The sequence below is a fragment of the Suncus etruscus genome, chromosome 3 (genome assembly GCF_024139225.1).
Source record: "Suncus etruscus isolate mSunEtr1 chromosome 3, mSunEtr1.pri.cur, whole genome shotgun sequence".
Lineage (NCBI taxonomy): Eukaryota > Metazoa > Chordata > Mammalia > Eulipotyphla > Soricidae > Suncus > Suncus etruscus.
The window spans coordinates 57,779,543-57,801,941 of NC_064850.1; positions in this window are offsets into that span (position 1 = coordinate 57,779,543).

Below are 22,399 nucleotides of genomic sequence, written 5' to 3' on the forward strand. Positions count from 1 at the left end.
GCATGTGGCAGACTTGACAGACCCAGGATTGATCCCGAGCATCCTATATAGTCCCTAAACCCACCAGTAGTGAAAACTTGAGTACAGAGGAGTATACAGACCAAGATTGATCCTGAGCATCCCATATGGTCCCTGAGCCCACCAGTAGTGATAATTTGAGTGCAGAGGAGTATCCCCTGAGCACTGCTGGGTGTGGTCCCAAAACCAAAAAAAAATAAATAAATAAAAAACATTCCTATTTAGCCATCTAAAGACATCTGAAAAGTTCATTGTTGCTACATCAAATTGTTCATTGTTGCCACATCGATAGCTTTTTCTTCATCCTTTGTGATCATTATGATTTTATCTCACATCTTTTTGTTTTGTTTTTGTTTTTTGTTTTTTTGGCCATACCCATTGATGCTCAAGGGTTACTCCTGACAATGTGCTCAGAAATTGCTCCTGGCTTGGGGGACCATATGGGACACCAGGGGATCTAACTGCCAGTCTGTTCTAGGGTAGCTCTTGCAAGGCAGACACCTTACAGCTGTGCCACTGCTTCGACCCCATCTAACATTTTCTTAATGTGGCATCTTGTATTTATTGATTTGAAGATGTTAAACCATCTTTTGTCTCTGGAATAGGTCCCTCTTAATCCTCGTATCTGAACCTCTTAGGATATCATTGAATTTGGCTTGCAAATATCTTACTCGGGATTTATATATTTATGTTCACAAGAAATATTGACATATGATTTGTTTTTCTTACATCTGTCCTTTCTGAATTTGTTTTCTAGGCAATTCTGTCCTCATTAAATTAACGTCCTCTTTTAGAATGCATCTCAAAGAATCAGTAGGAATTCCCTGTGTGTTGGTAGGGTTATCCAGGGGTGCCTGTTTGTGGGGTGGTTTTAGTACTGGTTCAATCTGCTCATTAACAATGGGTCTATTTAGAAGAAGAATATATTGGGTCTAAGCAATAGCCCAGCAGGCAGGGCATTTTCTTTCCATGTGGTCCACCCTGGGTTTGATCCCTAGCATTCCATTAGTTTCTTCAAATTTGCCAGGAGTGATTCCTGAGCATAGAGCCAGAAATAACCTCTGATACCACTAGATGTGGCTCCCACCACCCCCCAAAAAGAAAGAGAATATTTATTTCTTTCATTTCTGATTTTTACCATTTGAACTCTCTTCCCAAAAATGTATTTTATTTAATTCCTTGGAGTCTCTCAAGCAGTATTTGTCCAGGCTGCTCCTGGCTTACTTGGTCTGGACTTACTCATACCCCACAATGCTGGGAGAAGTCAGGTACAATGGTCCATGTGACACCATGTAATGTCAGGAGTAGAATTGGGTGAGCACTGCACTGCAGCCCTTTGAGCTAACTCCTTGCCCTGCTCTGAGGCAGGAGATAGACTATTCTTTCTTTCTTTCTTTCTTTCTTTCTTTCTTTCTTTCTTTCTTTCTTTCTTTCTTTCTTTCTTTCTTTCTTTCTTTCTTCTTCTTTCTTTCTTTTTCTCTTCTTTCTTCTTTCTTTCTTCTTCTTTCTTTCTTTCTTCTTTCTCTTTTTCTTTCTTTCTTTCTTTCTCTTTCTTTCTTTCTTTCTTTCTTCCTTCCTTCTTTCTTTCTTTATTTTTCTTTCTTTCTTTCTCCATTCCTTCTTCCTTCCTTCCTTTTCTTCCTTCCTTTTCTTCCTTCCATTCCTTCCTTCCATTTCCTTCCTTCATTCCTTCCTTCCTTCCTTCCTTCCTTCCTTCCTTCCTTCCTTCCTTCCTTCCTTCCTTCCTCCTTCCTTCCTTCCTTCCTTCCTTCCTTCCTTCCTTCCTTCCTTCCTTCCTTCCTTCCTTCCTTCCTTCCTTCCTTCCTTCCTTCCTTTCTTTCTTTCTTTCTTACTTTCTTTCTTGCCACAGCCAACAGCACTCGGGTTACTCCTGGCTCTGTACTCAGGAATTGCACCTGGCAGGCTAGGGGGACGATATGGGATGCCAGGGACTGAACCGAAGTTGGTCTCAGGTTGGCTGTGTGCAGGCAAATACCCTACCCACTGAGCTATCATTTCGACCCAACTGTCAATTCTTTTTGAAGTACATTACTTTTATTTAGCGAAGTATATGGAGAGTCAGTGTGAGAGAGAAGAAGAGGAGGAGAAGGAGAAAAAGCTACCGTTTGTCAAACTTGTTTACCCTTTCAGAGACTTTGACTCTTAGTTCTTACTGACAGATTCTATTATCTTTTTCTTTACTGGTATCCTTTTCCCTCCCATTTGTTGCTTTACTGCAATAACTGGGGGTCACATACCAAGTTGCAGTGCCTGCTGGGAGTCACATACCTGGCTGTGGTGCTCAGATGATTTGTTGGTTTTCTTATTTGCTGGAGGTTGCAGACCCCAAAGATGGTGCTTGCTGACATTTGGCTGTGGTATGCCAAGGATCTCACATTTTCGTTGCAGCTCCAAGGATCCCAGATAGCAGTGCTTCCTGCATTGCATTGGCATGTGGGAAGATGCCAGGGGTCAAACTCATGGCCTCATGTCTCTAGGGTAAGACCTCTACCATGAAAGTCTCCTATGTCTGTCATTTGATGAAATGTTTCTTCTCTGTTATTTAATTCAATTCTAGCTTTGTTATTTGCTATTTTCCAAATTATTTGAGATATAAAGTTATGTTGTTAATTTGATTTCTTTTTGGCTTCTGAAGAGTTGTTATTGATTATGAAATTCCACTTAGTGATAAAATTTTCTTTATCATTTAAGTGTTACTCTGTTACATATCTATTTCATTTGTCTTGTGATGTTTCAAACTTTCTCTCAACTTAGGGCTGGAGGGATAGCAACCTACCCTGGTTTGATCTCTGGTATTTCATATGGTCCTGGGCACGTATTGTGGGGTGTGGCACAAAAACAAAAATTTCTCTCAATTCATCTTTATTTTACTATTTTGAATTAGTTGTGTTGTTTAATATCTATATATTTATACATTTACCAGTTCTTTAATGTATTTCTAATTTATCCTGTTATAATCTTTAAAATATACCAAATATACAAATATATCAATTATAACATATATACCAAATATAAACTTAATTTTCAGTTTTATTTCACCATTCTCAGAATAGATGGTTAATATGTTTTTGTTGATTTAAAATTTATTTAAGATCATTTTGTGTCCAAACACCCATCTATCCTTTGTAATGTCCCACATACACTTGAGGAGAAACGTTTTCTGTTGCTTTAGGATGAACTGTTCTGTATGTATCTGTGAAGTCTACCAGGTAGAGCATGCCATTTAAAGGCAAGGCTTCCTTATTGATTTTCTGTCTGAATGATCAAGCCACTTATGAACTGGGGTATTTTTATATCCTACTATTATTATATTGCTGTCTCCAGTTCATTTAGGATCATTAATATTTGCTTTATATATTTAGGTGCTCCTGTGTTGAGTGTATAATGGTTTCCAAATGTGATGCCTTTTCTACTAAAATGACCCAATATCATCATCTAATGACCTTCCCATCTCTTATAGTCTTTTGTCTTCAAGTTTGTTTGTTGAATATAAATATAACTTTCCCAGTGGGTCATGTATTTCTCATGGCCATTAGCTGGAAGCTTCATTTCCTATCCGGTAACGTTCTTTTGGGCTGACCACGAGGCAGCAGCTGGCTTCCTCTCGTGTGATTGATCTAAGAAGGGAAGATAAAGTTAGTGACCAAGTGTAAGTCACAAGAATGTGAAAATAACCTAATTGTGGAAGTGGCAGATATGCTTTATCAAACCACATACCCTGATAGTGAAAGGGGCTTCATAAGAAGGAGAGTATGAGGTTGGTTTGTGGGGAGCCCTTTGGAATCTGTCCACAACAGTACAGAGAAGGGAGTGATAATCATCTATGGCAACCAGTGGAGACCATTCTTGTGTGCCCATCACTTGGATTGAAATGTCAATGACACTTGGTTCATTGATAGAGATCTGTTTGGGTCCCAAGTTTTGGATGGCTGATTGTGCTGCTCTTAATTTTAAGAATCTTGTGAAAATGAGGAGTTAGGCAATATTTTTTAATTTTTTTTAATTTTTTATTTTTAATTATGAGAACAAAGATGCAAAGAAAGAGGACAAGGTAAAGTTACAGTGGAAGGACAATCACCCATAAACAGAATTCTCAGTAGTCCCATTGCTGATATCTTAACTTTGAACCTTCAGCCAAAGAACATTAAGAAAAATAAAACAGAACCCATGTACAATTACTTTGTTCCTCAAGTCCCCAGATTGTAGTATGTAATATTTCTTAGCAGCACACAAAGCAATCTAAAGACATAAAACTTATGTAACTCCTTAAACATTGAAGGCAAAGTACTTTTTTACATTTCCATGCACATGCATATTAGTTTAAGTTAACCTCAAAAGTTTAAGTGGGTTGTTTTTCTTAAGGATTAGAGTCAAAGGATCACAGTAAAAACGGTGTTAGAGTGGTCATTATTGTTTGCATAGGCCCACCAAAATATGAGGGACATGGAAAGGAAAAGCCTCGGCCTAAATACAAGGAGACCCTACCCTGAAGTTTCCTGGTATAAGACCAACTATTCCCTCCCTCCTTCCTCACTCCCTCTCTCCCTTTCTTCCTCTCTCCCTCCTTCCTTCCCTCCCTTCCTTTTTTTCTTCCCTCCTCCTTCCTCCCCCCTTCTTTCTTTCCTCCCTCCCTCCCTTCTTTCCTTTCTCCCTCCCTTCTCTCCTTTCTTCCTCCCTTCTCTCCTTCCTTCCTCCCTTCCTCCCTTCCTCCCTTCCTCACTTCCTTTCCTTCCTCCCTTCCTTCCTTTCCTCCCTTCCTCCCTTCCTCCCTTCCTTCCTTTCCTCCCTCCCTCCCTCCCTCCCTCCCTCCCTCCCTCCCTCCCTCCATTCCTTCCTTCCTTCCTTCCTTCCTTCCTTCCTTCCTTCCTTCCTTCCTTCCTTCCTCTTCCTTCCTTCCCTTCCTTCCTTCCTTCCTTCCTTCCTCACAACTGAAAGGGACACTCAAAGAAATAGTTCATTTTCCTCTTGACACTCTGAGAAGAAAAACATCAGTGCATCTGCACTGAGAGATGGAAATTGACACACCTAAAGACAGAAAGAGAAGAGGGAATGGTAGGAAGTGTGGCAAATTAGATGGTCCATGCTATGTTCCAGTGAGCAGGTGCTGCTTTGCTTCATTACACTGTTGTTATTTGGGAAACTTCTGGACCATTGCCAAGAGAGATTTTAAATTTTCAAGCAAATCTGGCACTTCTGATTTTCATGTAAAATTTCCTGACATTTAACAGAAAACAATTTGGGACACACAAAACATATCTGGATGCTGGAATTGACTGGAGGACTGCCATAAACTGGAATTTCATGGTCTATGAGAAGGATATAGGCACCAGACCCTGAAGGTCCCAACAGCATGTCTAAAGAAGGGTGAACATGCAAGAGAAGCTGGAGCACGTTGAGGCCCTACTAAGATTTGCTCAGGCACATGATACACAAGGATGAGGCAACAAGTGTGCCGCAGATAGGTGTGGAGAGCCTACAGAGAAAAAGGTCCGTGACAGGCTGCAGTGATGTTGCTTCCTCTTCACTTGGAAGCCAACATTGGATGGACTGAAGTCTCTTGTGCCTGGATCTTTGGGGGGAGATTGTAGACTCAAGGAGGAGGGTGCTCTTGGGTAGAGCAGAGAGATAGAGGGAGGAAGGAGAAGAGAAGCCATGCACCAGCATGAAGCTGGAGTCTCCAATGGATGAGGAGGACCTCAGAGGTCATGTGTGTAGTGAGGAAGAGGCTAGAAGGATCCCAGGAGCATGTGAGCTAGTCAGGAATCTGCCTGTGCCAGTGAATGGGAAGTTGGGTTCCAAGAAGTTACTCATTCAGCAAAGGGCAGCTAGTGGGGATTCCAGACAGAGAGGCTTGCAGAGGAGCTGGGCCTGAGACAGGAGAGATCCTAGGGATTTAAGGAAACCTCAGACATGCACAAAAGGGACTGTCATTGCTCTTGGAATGTGCCAGGGCTGACCTGGAGCCTAAGTACCAGACTGATGGGGAGCATGGCACTATCAAAGTAGAGCTTTTGTTTGTTCTTGTATTTTGGGCCACAACATTTGTGCTCTGGGCTTACTTCTGGTATAGTGCTGAAGAATTACTATTAGTGGTCCTCAGGGGAGCATCTAAAGTGCCAGGGATTTGAACCCAGGACTTCTGTATGTAAGGCAACTGCCTTATTTGTTGTACTATCTCTATGGTCTCTTAATGCTAATTTTTTGAAGTTGTTTTTCAGCACTCAAAAGTTACTCTTGGCTCTGTGCTCAGAAATCCCTCCTGATAGGCTTGAGAGGGCATATGGGATGTCAGATACAGAATTCTTGTCAACTATGTGCAAAGCAAACTCCTTACTCTCTATGCTCTCACTCTGGCCCCTAATGCTGATTTTTTTTTAAATTGTGGGCAAAGTGAATTACAGATCTTTCACAGTAATTTTTAAGGCACATAGTAGTAATGATTGAGGGTCATTTCGACCATGCTGTTTTTTTAAATGTAGGTTTTTGGGGGGTTGTTGTTGAGGTTCAAACAGTCGAGAGTAGAAGAAAGAGTATAAATCATAAAGATGCAACTTAATGACTTTTATAGGATGACCTCAGAGTCATTGGTCAGGAGCAGAAGCATCTCAGATTCTCTTACAGGTATGCTGTTCCTTGGTTTTTCCAGTGTACCACAAACTCAGAAATTGTGTAACATGGGACTGGAATGATAGCACAGCAGTAGGGCATTTTCCTTGTACATGGCTGGCCCAGAACGGATGCAGGTTCAATCCCTGGCATCTCATATGATTCCCCGAGCCAGGAGTAATGATTTCTGAGTGCAGAGCCAGACATAACCCCTGAACAATGCTGGGTGTGACCCAAAACAAAACAAAACAAAAAAAGAAATTGTGCAACATGGCATTATACAGATAGACTCCAGACATATATAGGAGACTTCATTGTGATTAATATCTATAGTTTAATTTTGTCCTTAATCATAGGATTGACACCTTTTAACCAATGTATTCACCTCCCTTTTCCCTTCCCTTCTAACATTGACTACTTTATTCTTACAGTCTTAGAGTTTGTCTCTATTTTCTTTTGTTCAAATTCTCATTTCACATATGAATGAAATCATAAAATGCTTGTCTTTCTCCATCTGACACATTTCAAATTGGTTTTGCCTACAAGTTATGAGCAGACATTTCCCCAGAGGAACCACACAAATGGCCAGCAGGTACTTGAAAGCTGTTCAACATCACTAATCAGCAGGGAAAGGCAAATCAAAGCCCAGTGACATAGCACCTCTTTCCTTGGATTGCTTCCTATCCTAAAGGCAAGGAATGATATGTGCTGGAAAGGACATGGAAGAAAAGAAACACAAAACACATGTGCTTTGTTAAAGGGAATGTAAATTGGCCAGTACTGGAAAAGAGTGGAATACCCTAATAAAAATAAAAATGGAACTGACATATGACTCCTTAATACTATTTTTGGCTATACATACAGAAGAAATAAAGATAAGATATTCAGGAGACAAATGCTGGCATGCTTCTTGAAGTTATTAAAAATAGCCAAGATCTGTAGACAATGTAAGTGTCTATCAACAAGTGTTGGATACAGAAATGGTGGTTTATGTAGAAATATTGACATTTGTGACAATATGAGTAATTTGGAGGGACAAATACTGTATGGTGTCACTTATGTCAGGATCTTTTTAAAAGTGTATCTCATAGAACAGAGATTACAATAGTGGTTATCAGTAGACATGAAAATGCTGCTCAAGGGGTATTAAAGTGATTAAGTTCTTGGTATATAATATAGTCTGATAACTATAGATATTATAGTAGAGTACATGAAATTTGCTAAGGGATAGTACACACACAACTACATGATGTTATATACTAATTAACTTGCTTATGATAATCATGACATAAAATTTGCACATATCAGATCATAACATTGTGCCCTTTACATATACATTTTGATCAATTATGACTCAATAAAGCTGAAAGAAAAATAAAATTGATTTTTCTAATTTTGAAATTTGCATATATGGAATTATAATTACTTTGTGTCTTATTTCTTTCACTCACCACATGTGTTTCTGAGATTCACCCATGTTCCTGGACATAAATATTAATTTTGTTTTCCTCACCATATAAAATTCTAATATACCTTTCCTACTGTTACGGTCATTTGAGTTATGTGCTTGATACTATTAAAACCTGATACTATTACAAATAAAGTTTCAAGCAGTACTCTCATACATGTTTTTGATTAATATAACATTTATGTTGATTATAGTTAACATTTTAAATATCATTATCAACAGCTTCAGTGGTAAAATGAAACAGATAGGAAATAGGGATACAGGTGGAGAGAGGCAGAACATTCATTGTTGTAAACCAAGCCCGGTGATGGTGGTGGCGTAGACCAAAGGATTGGCAGTGAGAAAGACAAGAATGGATCCTAGAATGTTTAGGAACATGACATGGCTTATATATCTATTGAAGAAGATAGAGGATGAAAGAAGAGCAACTGTCACCTTCAAGTTTCCAACTTATTTATGAAAAAGTGGCTCCTAAGTCATTGTTAAGTCATTCTGAGTTACCAAGTTGGAAATCATTTGTAGAGGTGTATGATTTATTTTTGCTTGAATTCAGAACTTTGAATTTAAATAGGTTTTGATTTCAGAAAGACTGAATATTTAGAAATCCAAGATTATACCTCTGCTTATTTACACAAACTGGATTAATCTTAGACTTATAGAATAAATACTTATATTTTTCTCCTAACATGACTGAAGTATTCTTTGAGGTATTTCTAGTTGTTAAAAGATACACAGATAGAGTAGGAGTTGATTTCTATTCCTAAAGGTATTCCAACATTTTCCACTTGTGTCAGAGCTTGATAGATATTAAATTACATCCCTTGATAGTAGGGTATTGTGTGTAAAGTGAATTTTTTTTCAATTAAGTTTCTTTTTGGGGGGTGGGGGGGCATACCCAGTGGTGCTCAGAGTGCAACAGTAGAGAGCTTTTGCCTTGCAGGCTGACTGGGATTTGATTTCCAACATCTTATATGGTTTCCTAAGCCTGCCAGGTGTGATTCTTGATCACTATCTGGTATGGCACCCACCAAAAAGAAAGTGGAAAGGAGATGAGAGCTGAGGGCTGAAGGCTGAGATGCAGTGGCAGGTCCTGGGCACCAGCTTGAGCTGCAGTCACTAGCCTACTGGCATGATCCCTGGCCCAGTTGTAAGCAATAGCAAAAGTGAAGCTGAAATGGGAGGAAGTAAATGAAATCTTATCCTTTATTTAACCAAATATGTTCCAAATAGTAACACTTCAACTTGCAAAAACGATAACAATTACTAATGATGTTTGGCATTCTACTTTTTTGTACTGTCTTCAAATTCAAGTAGTTTTCTATTACATTAAGACTTAATTCAAACTCACTTTAAGAACTTAAAAACAAAATAAAACAAAACAAAAACAAGGGGCCGGAAAGATAGTACAGCGGTGTTTGCCTTGCAAGCAGCCAACCCAGGACCTAAAGTGGTTGGTTCGAATCCCGGCATCCCATTTGGTCCCCTTTGCCTGCCAGGAGCTATTTCTGAGCATATAGCCAGGAGTAACCGCTGAGCACCGCCGGATTGTGGCCCAAAACCCAAAACAAAACAAAACAAAACAAAACAAAAAACAAAAAAACAAGAACTTGGTAGCCACATGACTTGGGGATACTTTCCAGATAGTAGAGCCCTTAGAAGGAGGCTTGACAAGAGTTAGAGCTTTGCAACAGAGGAGAGTATACCTGTGTCATTTCTGCTTTTCTGACTTTTATACAATTCTTTTGTGGATTAACTCAGCACATATTTCTCTTTCTTCCTTTTTTTGTATTGAATTAAGTGTAATTTAGGTAATGTTAAAAAATATGGCTGCTTTACAAGTTTGCTGTCATCCTGGCACAGGGATCATGCTACACTCCGGTGTCACCACAACTTTAGTATATGTGCTGCTGAGTGTTTGTTGTAGAGCTTCACTCTGCCATCCCTGAAGACACAGAGTCCCTTTGTAGTGAAGCATGTGCTGTTGGAGAGGGGAGGTGATAAACAAATATTAAGTAAGTGAGACAGTAACAAATGGAGATTATGTAGAGAGGGAGAGAGTGAAGTAAAAAAATGAAGTGAAGGAGTCATTGATTTCTGAAGGAAGTGGTTCCCAAACAGTACGAGCAGTGAGTGCAAAGGCCCCGACAGTCATGTACAGTGTTTCTAGAAGCTGTGGATGGAGCTTAGGACTCAGGAGATAGAAATTGGAAAGTATGCGATTGAAAAGCAGGTTCTTAGGTACTGGGGAGAGGATTCAAGGGAGGCTTCATGTATGGAAAGACCAGGGGCAACAGTCCTGAGACATTTCTAATACCACCTGATCCCTTGAGGACCACTAGCAGTTGTAGTCTCTGTCCCCAAATCCCAAATAGAAAAGTGAATGAATAAAAACCTTCCCCTAGCTGATCATGAGAAAACATGAGGAGGTGACCTAGAGTTCAGGAAGGGGCTTTTGTAGCTACTGTGCTGAGAGGAAATCTTGGTGGTTGAAACAATGAGAAACAGTTGATGTCTTTTTTGGGTGGGTTTTTTTTATCTCACCCAGAGGTGCTGACTTGTGACTCTGTGCTCAGGGATAATTTAGGAAGGTATCAGAACTATATGAAGTGTTAAGGATTTAACCAGGATTAGCTGTACAAGTTAAGTGGTGTTCTTGGCTATCTATCTGGCCCTGGATGTGAAGAGAGTTTGTTGTTGTTTGGTGTATATATATATATATATATATATATATATATATATATATATATATACACACACATATATATACGGGGCCGGAGAGATAGCATGGAGGTAAGGTGTTTGCCTTTCATGCAGAAAGTTGGTGGTTCAAATTCCAGCATCCCATATGGTCCCCCAAGCCTGCCAGGAGCGATTTCTGAGCATAGAGCCAGGAGTAACCCCTGAGCACTGCCAGGTGTGAGCCAAAAACCAATAAATAAATAAATAAATAAATAAGAAAGAAAGATACATAGGGCTCACCCTATACTTAAGAAACTGGTGAAAGTCAGAAATATAGGATATACTGAACAATGTTGAAGAAGAGCTGTAGAGATGGAAATAGGACACTAAAGGTGGGGCATGGAACTCAGAAAGGCTACTTGGAGGAATTATAATCCTGAATCTAAAAGAAGAAATTAAGGTTAAACCTGAAGCTGCAGAAGTGAGTACTTTTCAGGCAGAAGGAGAGAACTGGCATTTGGATTGGTCTCTTTATTCAGTAGGGAAGAAATTGCTGAGCATTTGGAAAATAAGGACAGAGAAAAAATTTGTGACTCTCATGAGTACCAGAATCTCAGATGAATTTATAATCCCATAGAGAACAATGGGGTCAAGAGTTATTGTTTGGAGGTGGCTTTGGGCTGTTTTTGTTTTTTTTTTTAAGCATACTAAATTCCTTTCTTTTTTTAAACATTATGTATTAATAAGAATTTTCCAGGCACTTCCATAAATAATAAATAAATAATAAGCAAATATTAAGTGCTTGAATCATACTGGTCTGTTCTAAGTACCTTAAAATTATTAAGTAATTTGATAGAGAGTTCAGAAACACTGAGACATCAAGCAGCAATATGGCTTATTTAAAGAGTTCTCTGAAGTCAAAACGTCCAATTTTAAAGAAAAGCAGCCTTTTACTTAAGACTGACTCTCCCAATCAACAGTCTTGATCAACTGGAAGGGTCTAGGAAGGTTTCTAGAACATGTATCTAAAAGTATAAAAGCATAATGTTTGAATTTACTTCTGTGTGGTCATTTGGCCATTCTGACTATAATAAAGGAAGGGATAAAGATCATTTGGGAAGGGTGTCTTTTCTGGGGAATAAACGTTGAGGCAAAAGTCTACTCGAGCTAAATTTAGAGCAGTATTTGAGGGACTGTCTCGAGCTGTCTCCCAGCACAATGTTTCTCCAACTGCCCATCACAGAAAACCTGAGAAAGAATCTGGCAGAGAGGTGGGAAGGAACGTTCCCTCCGTGGTCATTCTCCCTCCAGACTGAGTGGGAAGCTGCTGTGGAGAGCTACAGGGTATCAGATGCTTGTCAGATGCTCTCTCTCCCAAGAGAGCTTGCCAAGAAGGAAGCAGACAGACTGAATGCTTGGGGGAGCACAGGAACGCCACAGAGTCACGCACAAGCATGCAGACAGTTACAGCAGACACCAGAACAAAGGGGTTCACTTCAGGAAAGTGGAAATTGAAAAGAAAAAAAAATCAATGCATGTTCTGTGCACATCATTTCTTCCAAAGGGAATGATATTATCAAGCAGTAGACACATTCACCAAAATTTATTTCAAAGGGAATCATGTGTGGTGTTAGCACACCATTAGCAGGCATAATGTTTAGCCATAAGTCTATTTTTCTCATTCGTCTGCAAGGGGTTTCAAATCCATTTTGAAAGACCTTTGGTGAATCAAAAGAAAGTGCATGTCAATAAAGATTCACCATATCTCATCTGCAAGCTGAAGTTTAAAATTTTTGACAGTCATATTTTACCGATAGAGTATATATACTTTTATCATACTCAGTGTGAATATGCAACTTGCTGCCAAAATATTAGTAAGTTTCATCTCTGGTGCTTTTTTTCTAATCTGCTGTCATCTTATATAAGCACTAGTTTATGTTCTTCATGGCTTTTCTAATATTTCCTAAATTCTGAATACCTAAATACGTCTCCCTCTCACTTTCTTTCTTTTTTTCTTTTTGCCTTTTTGGGCCACACCCGGTGATACTCAGGGGTTACTCCTAGCTATGCTCTCAGAAATTGCTCCTGGCTTAGGGGACCATATGGGGCATCGGGGGACCGAACGGCAGTCGTCCTAAGTTAGTGCAGTCAAGGCAGATGCCCTACAGCTTGCACCACTGATCCAGCTCCATCCCTCTCACTCTAATGAAGTTCTGTGGTACCATATTGACATTTGGAATGAATTGTGGCCTTTCTAATTCCAAATTTTACTCAAGCTGCATTGGAAAGAAACATTACTTTTCAAGAGTTAAAATTTTATGGAGTGGTCAATATGCAAACTTTATGAATTATTCACATTAAAACAGAAAGTGCTGAAATTATTTTTTATAACATTATTTCCAAGAAAAATGTGATCTCCTGAGATTGGGAGAGCTGGGATAAGTCTTCAGCTCTTTACTGCACTAGAGATGGAAAGATTAAATACTTGTTAAAACAGATTTCTCATGCATCATTTTGCTATTACACTCCAAGTTTATCTTGTAAAGGAAAAGAAAAAAAGTTGGCTCAAAAGAAAATTCAAAGAACTTTGTTCAGTTTCAACTAACCAAAATGGTTATAATCTAAACCTACAATTTCCAATATTTTTTCACTTGATGGTCACTTCTGAGAACTGCTGGTCTATATAAAATATTACATTTACATAAAAATTGGGTTACTGTTTAATAGGTCTATAAAGTTCTGGTACTTTCAAAGGTTAAGATTCTTGGGCTGAAAAGACACATGAAAAAATGCTCCACATCACTAATCATCAGGGAGATGCAAATCAAAACAACTATGAGGTACCACCTCACACCCCAGAGATTGGCACACATCACAAAGAATGAGAACAAGCAGTGTTGTCAGGGATGTGGAGAGAAAGGAACTCTTATCCACTGCTGGTGGGAATGCCGTCTAGTTCAACCTTTATGGAAAGCAATATGGAGATTCCTCCAAAAACTGGAAATCGAGCTCCCATACGATCCAGCTATACCACTCCTAGGAATATTCCCTAGGAACACAAAAATACAATACAAAAGTCCCTTCCTTACACCTATATTCATTGCAGCACTATTTACCATAGCAAGACTCTGGAAACAGCCAAGATACCCTTCAACAGATGAATGGCTAAAGAAACTGTGGTACATATACACAATGGAATATTATGCAGCTATCAGGAGAGATGAAGTCATGAAATTTTCCTATTCATGGATGTACATGGAATCTATTATGCTGAGTGAAATAAGTCAGAGAGAGATAGAAAGACGCAGAATGGTCTCACTCATCTATGGGTTTTAAGAAAAATGAAAGACATTTTTGCAATAATAATTTTCAGGCACAAAAGAGAAAAAAGCTGGAAGTTACAGCTCAGCTCATGAAGCTCACCGCAAACAGGGATGAGTTTAGTTAGAGAAATAACTAAGTTTTGAACTATCCTAATAATAAGAATGTACGAGGGAAATAGAAAGCCTGTCTAGAGTACAGGCGGGGGTTGGGTGGGGAGGAGGGAGATTTGGGACATTGGTGATGAGAATGTTGCACTGGTGATGGGTGGTGTTCTTTACATGACTGAAACCCCAATACAATCATGTATGTAATAAATTTGGTTAAATAAAAAAAAAAGATTCTTGGGCTGGAGAAATAGTCCATGTAATGATTAAGACACTTACCTGAATTGCAACTGACTCTAGTTTGATACTGGGCGCCCCTTATGGTACCTGAAGTATCAGGAGTGACCCGTAAGCATGGAGTAGCCCCCAGCCCATTGGGTGTGACCCTAACCTTTCCTAAATGAAAATTTTATTTAAAGCTATTATATTTTATTTAATGATTGTGTCAGCTAATCTCTAACCTCAAAGCCTATCAGGTGATTGCACAGAGTGGCCTTTTCTTACTTTCCCCCAATGGGGATGACAGCAGTTTACATGATTTTTTGGGGGTCCATTTTCCTGCCCCTTTAGAGGACACATACATCAGTTTTAGACTGCCTGATTCTAGAGGAAAGAGACAAATGAGACTCAAGGGGCCATGGCCAGAGGTGACTGGCCCAAACGCATCTAATGGGCTGAGCTCCATCAGCCTGACTTCCCTATATTGGTCCTGATGCTGCCTGGCTCCAAGGCTGAGTTTTTGCTCAAGAAAACAATGCTGGGTCTGGAGTGCTAGTACAACGGGCAGATGCTTGCCTTGCACTCAGCCTATCTAAGCTTCAATCCCTGGCACCCCATATTGCCCCCTTTGTCCCGTCAGAAGTGCTTCCTGAGGGTAGAGTCAGGAGTATGTCTGTTGAGCACTGTTGGGTATGGCCCCCAAACAAAATCAAAAAGAAAAAGGAAAGAAAAAAAAAAAAAAGAAGCAAGAGAACAATTTTGTCTTCATGGTGCCATTCTATGGTCCCAGTCCACCTTCCCTCATCATTCTTGGCTTATTTCCCTTCTGATTCTCCATTACTCTTTTGACATTCAGGAAATCAGGAAGAAGTGGGGACCGTACTTCCTGGCAGGGTGAGGGATTACCACTCTTGGGAAGTGCAGTCTAGTACCTTGCTACCTCATACCTGATATTAGATGAGTGGATACAAAGATGACAAATCACTAAGGAGATATCAAAATAGATTTGTACCATAAATATATGAATTCCTCATACTTTAATTATCAACTGAAAATATTGAGGCCATTTGCCTGGCATTGATTTAAGCACTGTGGGACTACTTGCCTTAATTGGAAAGTTTCAGTTGGACAGCTAAAGCTAGTCAGTGTTGGAAGTTGATTGGTAGACCACAGCCCACACCTATAAGAGGCTCTGGATTTTATCCCCAGTCCCATTAAAAATAAAAATCAATGGAACAGCAAGTCATTGAGCACAACAAACTGAACTGAACCAAGAAATGACTTGTTTCTGGTGACTGGTTAGAGGGAGCAGGTGGCTCCCACTTGTAGATGTGAGATGGGTACTTAGACCTATTTCATTTTTTCACTCTTTTTCTGTCAGCAGCTCAAAATACTAAAATTTTCTGACAAATAAGTTAATGTGAATCTATTATTACTAGCTAATGTAGGTTTCCTGAGAGTCTATCCCCTGTCCCCACCCCATCCAAGTTCTTCTCTGTCGTCCCAGAATCCCACAGTGTATTGGGTCTCAGGTCTTCTTAGGTGAAGCTAATCTGAGGTAGTTTCTCAGACTTGAATTATTTTGGATAACCTTGTCTGTTTGGGGGCAAAATTGAAGTATTTGAGAGTAATGCACAGTTGATACACCCACAGCATACTGGGCTGGCAAATGGCTGTTCTCTTTTGTCCTAAGAATGATTTTCTGGGGTAAGAGAGATAGCATGGAAGTAGAGCATTTGCCTTGCATGCAGAAGGATGGTGGTTTGAATCTTGGCATTCCATATGGTCCCCCAAGCCTGATAGGAGTAATTTCTGAACGTAGAGCCAGGAGTAAGCCCTGAGTGCTGCCAAGTGTGACCCAAAAACCAACAACCAAAAAAAAAAAAAAAAAGAAAAGAAAAGAAAATGATTTCCTCACTGACTCTCTATTCCTATGTTCCCCCAAGATTTCCTAGATTTCTGTGTGATTAATGGGAAGCTTCTAGATCTCTACCAGGGCCTTACAGTTGGCTCTTTGTAAATATTTGGGCCAGAGCATCTCTTCATTTTGATTGCCAAGGTGATGACAGTTCATTCGCACGAAAATGAAATACTGTTTTTTTTTTTTTATTAGGATGTAGAAGAGATAAACTCAGATCTTTGGAACGTTTCTAGTTAGCCGGATAGTCACTTTAATAAAGCTCTGATGACTGCTAACTTACTCTTAGAAAGGCTGTTGGCCAGAGAACCTGCTAACTATATTAATGACTTAGCATGATAAGGGATGCAGTGATAAAAAGTATAAGTCGGGTATAATTCTCTCAAGTGATGTGTAGCTAGACCTTGTTTATCATTAAAATGCAGTATAGTGCAGATGTAGATATGACTTGTTTCACACACAAAAGAAAATGACACGATTGGATTTATATTTTATGAATCAAGGGCCAGCTCATAGGCTCCAGACTGGCTCAATAGTTGAGCCAACCTTACTGACACACAGCCAATCTATCTGTCTAGAGATTGACCATGGCTGCTTTTGAACTGGGGTGGCAGAACTGAGAAATCATAACATACTAGATGGTCTTACAAAACAAATTTACTATCTGGCCTTTTACAAAAAATATTGGATGAGGCCTAGTTCAAAAGATGAAAACATTCTTTCTGTTTCAATTTTTTTTTCCCCTTGGTTTTTGGGCCACACCTGGCAGTGCTCAGGGGTTACTCCTGGCTGTCTGCTCAGAAATAGCTCCTGGCAGGCACGGGGGACCATATGGGACACCAGGATTCGAACCAACCACCTTTGGTCCTGAATCGGCTGCTTGCAAGGCAAACGCCACTGTGCTATCTCTCCGGGCCCAATTTTTTTTTTAAGGTTTCTGGGTTTTTTTAAATAATAATTTTTATTGTGACCAAAAAATGAATAAGAGATCTTTCACAGTAATATTTAAGATACATAGTGAAAATGAATCAGAGCCATTCCCACCACCAGGGTTGTCCTCCCTCTATCCCTTTTCCCAGCATGTATCTCATATTTCTCTCCTTTGCCCCCCTCCCAGTGCTAGTGTAAATATTCCCCTCTGTGTATAGTTTGTTGTAGATAGGGTATCGATTCTGTTGAATTTAGGTTTGGTGTTTAAGTCTGATCATTTTTTAATCCCACTCAATGTTCATAAGGCTGTTTGATCCTGGTACCGTTCATTTTTATTTTCCCCCTCAATTCTAGAGGCAGAACAAGAAAATACAAGTTGTGTGGTTCTTCTGGAAGAAGACAATAAAAAGCAAAAACAAAATAAAACAAAACAAAAAAACAAATCAACAGTTTTTTAATAAAAAAGACAGTAACTAACAAAAAAATAAAAAGCATCCAGCAGCAAAATATAAATAAATAAATAAATAAATAAATAAAACCACCAAGTAATAACCCCAAGAGTGAAAAAGAAAGAAAAGAAAAAAAGGGGGAAAAAAAAGAGAAAAAGTTTAAAAAAAAAAAAAAGAATGCTGGTATGGCAAGGTTTTGTGCCCCCCCCTTTTTTTTGCATAGACACAGTAAGTATTGAGGAAGTAAGAAAGGGAATTCTTTTGACCTCAGAGATTTAGGATTTCTCCACCCTTGAAGTATACTGTCATGGGAACAACTACTGACTCCGTACATGATAATAACCACACCCTAAGGTCTTTTTTGTGGTGCCAGGAAACTTTCCGCTCACTTGTGGATGATAAAATCAGTCCTTTGTAGCTAGAGACCTTGGTATTTGCACAGATCATATGACAAGGTCTAGGATAAAGTCTTTACCGTTCTAGAAGTTCTGTTCCATCTTTGTTGTAGTCATTCTTCTGTTATAAGTGGTCTTGGTGTTTTGCTCATGGCAACCAATCATGGTTGTCAAAGTCAATATTCTATTTCAATTTTTGACCACACACAGTGGTGCTCAGGGGTTACTGCTACTCATGGTACCATGCTTGGGGGAAACTTTTCAGTTTTGGGATTAAACATGATCCCTATATTCTCCAGCCATATGAGACATCAATTTTCTTGTCCTCAAAATATTCTTTTAAAATCATCAGAACAATACCGTACAGGTTAAATCACAGATCATAGTGGTTCACTGAATTTAACACCCCACAGAGCTATTTCAAAATTTTGCCTCTATGTATTTGTTTTGTCTGTCCTTATCTTTGTTCTCTATTTAATAAGGAAGTAGAAGTGTCCCTCCATTTAAAGTTTATGTTAGAACCAAGTCAAGGGGATTGTTGGACTTGTTCCAACGTCCCCATAGGCACCAATCATGCTATGTGGTATTGCTCTTCCTTTGCATAGGCACATAAAAATGGGAAATTACTATATATACAAGCACATACTTATCTAATAGAGAAGGGAACACACAAATCTTGTAATGCAGTGGGACCTTACACCCTGAACATTGTCATAATAACCTGGCTCAGGCCTCAGAAGAACAAGCATTGTCTATTTACCCCTGAACCAGGGATGCCATCTACAAAACAACCACGGTTGTGTACAACATCACCTGAAAGCAATCCTCTACCAGGGAAGACCCTACCACTGCTCTGGCATAGACCTACTCCACAGAGACTTCCCTTAACACCCAAAAGACTTAACAACAACGACCTGCTTTCAGGTCTCTGCTTCACCCTCTAATTGTGAGGTGAAACTAAAGGACGCTCCATATCATCCTGACTTCGATGTAGGATATGGACATATTCCAGGATCCTTAGCTACAGAACCTGACACCAACAACAGTGACTGTATGAAAAATAAAAGTGTATTGACACTACAGACAATGACTTGGATTGGACAACCTCGTATGCCTGGAGCCTAGAGTTGTTCTTATGCCAGAAAATTTCAGGGGCAAGGCCTCCTTGTATTTAGGTCAAGGCTTTTCCTTTTCATGTCCCCTATATTTTGCTAGGCCTATGCAAACAATTGCCACACTGTCTTTGCTGTGATCCTTTGACTCATCCTTAATGAAATAATATATTATGATCAACTGTGTCAACAATACTATATATAACCTTTAATGTTAAAGGAGTTACATAAATTTTGTGGCTTTTGATTGCTTTGTGTACTGCTAAGAAATGTTATAATGTATTATAATCTGGGGACTTGAGGGACAAAGTAATTGTGCATGTGTTTTATTTTATTTCTCTTAATGCTTTTTGGCTGAAGATTCAAAATTAAGGTGTCAGCAAGGGGATTTCTTTTGAGAATTCTGTTTATGGGTGATTGTCTTCCCACTGTAACTTCACCTTGTCCTTTCTTTGCATCTTTGTCTTCATAAAATAAAATAAAAATAATAAAATACCCCCCTGCCGCAAATATTTACCAATCTGAAGAAGGTCAGGGGGTGGGTTAGGAAGACGCCTGGGAACCCACACACCACAAGAAAAACCCAAAAGACAATGGGAAAAACTGTACTTCCAACATAGGCATAAGACCTGTAATACACCACCTCTTTACCTGCCCTCCCCCAAATGTAAGGTAGTCTTTTGCACCACTTTGGTCCCATAAAAATTTCGCTAACTCATTTTATTTCTTTTTTTTTTTAATTTATTTATTTATCTTTTTTTTTTTAAATGTTTGTCCTTCATATATATTTGTGAGCACATACAGTTTCAATCCCCCCCCCCTTTTTTTTTTCTTCGTTTTTTGGTAGCTGACCTGTGGCTGTTATCCCATCAGTCCACCCACGAATACACAGACATTATAATGTAGCACCACTTCCCCCTACAAAGGCACACTAAGTAAAGGGGAAATTTTACATTTAAAAAAAAAAATAAAAGAGAGCTCTTATCTACTAGAGATAGGAACTCATAGTTATTTAAAATATAGGGATATCTCCTGCCTTGAAAATATGTCATGTGGAATCAAATTAGACCTCAGGTGATTAGATACCATTCATCCAGCCTTGAACCCTGGATCTCCGACATAGAAACGGCACAGCTCTCCACAACAGCTGCAGGAAACAAACTCCATCCAGGACGGCCTTAATACGACGAGACCAACAACAAGGCCCACCTCTAACATGATATCCTGACAACGGGGAAAATGCGATCATTTTGACCTTAGAGCAGATTAGCCTACCTTACCAACTAACGACAAGACAAAACCAGAAGTCTTGGCTCCCTTTGGTAGGACAAAAACCCAAGATCGGGATTTACAGATGACTGGCTGCTTGATTCACGACCAGACTGTATACATCTTGGGACCAATAAATAAGCCCTAGTTTAGGGTTTGAACTATGACCTGCACAAGAATCATGATCCCCAGCCCCAAAGATCCGGCAGAGACAATTGTAACGGAATGGGGCTTTTGGGAGCACAAAGAAAGACGCTATCCTAGGTGCCACCCTAGGCTCAGTGCAAAGACCAAGATCATCAACCACAGAAGATGGGTTAAAATGACACTGAGGTAACAGAACCTCTAGAACCACAAAGACTGACTTCATCATAAGTCCCACCTCAGGATCTGTACAGATACTGAGACCTCTAAACACAGAGCAGAAGTCTTCCACACACCAAAGGAAAAAAGAAAGAAAGAAAAAAAAAAAAACAAAAAAACACCACCGGGAAAGTAAAGGATCCTGAGCAATGTCTAGAGTTGATCCCATGACAGTATGCTCCAAGGACGGAGAAATCCCATATCTCTTAGGCCAAGTGAATTCTTTTTCGAATGACCCCAATATTTACTGTGCCAGTGCAGGAGGGAAAAAAACAAAAATACAAAAAGCACAAAACCTTGGTTATTTTTTTTGATATAAATATATATAGTACCTTCATTTATTATTGTTATTATTATTTTTGATTTACCAATCTATTTTGGTCGATTTCTCTGTTTGGGTGTGATTATTGAAAGTGTAGTCCCCAATTATACTTATTTTTTTTATTTTTTTTTTCTCTTCCTTTCTTCTCTTTCGTTATGTGCTATGCCATGTTTCTTAATTCAAGACCATGGCGTGATTTTTGTTTGTCTGTTTTTGTTTTATTTTTTTTTCTACTTGTTTGTTTGTTTGTTTTGTCTGCTCTGTGTGGTGCTTATCGAAATAGCTGGAGCCCTCACTGGATATTTGACACTTCTTTTGGTACTAGTGGAGTGTTTCACCTACTTTTTCTCCATCTCCCAGAGTGATGATGAGAGCCTTTAGAAGGACTCCGCCCATTTTCGGGGTATTAGACTCTTACCCCAGTTTATTGCTTTTTTCTCCTTCAAACAAAACCACGCAACTTGAACTAGCTAGTCCTGACTCCAGATAGAGGGGGAAATAAGGGAGGCATCAGGACCAAACAGGTGCAAGACTACTAAGTAGTGGGTTAGATACAGAGGGGACCACATATTCTAGCCGCCCTGGGGTGAGGGAAAAGGAAAAGGGAGGTAGGATAGAAACGGAGGCGTAGGGATGACAATTTGGCGATGGGAATCCCCCCTGATTTTATGTAAATATGTACCTAAAATATTATTGTCAACAATATGTAAGCCATTATGATCAAAATAAAAATTTATATTAAAAAAATAATAATAAAATAAAATCATCAGAACAAGTACACAACCAGTCTCAAGAATCCCTTATATTTTCTTTCCATTTTCTGTTTTTTTTTCAAATAGCTTTTTGTCCAATTATTTTGTCAGAAACAATGTACTATCTCTGTTTTGTATCTTTCCCTTATTAGGAACAGTTGTTGTGAAGGAATAATGTCCAATGAAAACCTTTGGACTTTGGGTGCAAGAATTTAAGCTACAAAAGGTCGGTGGAGTAGCCAGTGCCCAATGGATAGCGGTGGAAAAATATTGGCACTTGGGTGGTGGGCTTGGTGTGGTACCATAGTAACTCCTAAAGCATAACAAAATTTATATGCTTGCAAACATAATTTTTAATTTTTCTAATTAAAATTAGAAATGAAAGTTTCTGCATATTACTTTACATTTTTAGTGTTTTCCTTTTTCTACATTTTCTTTTCTTTTTTTTCC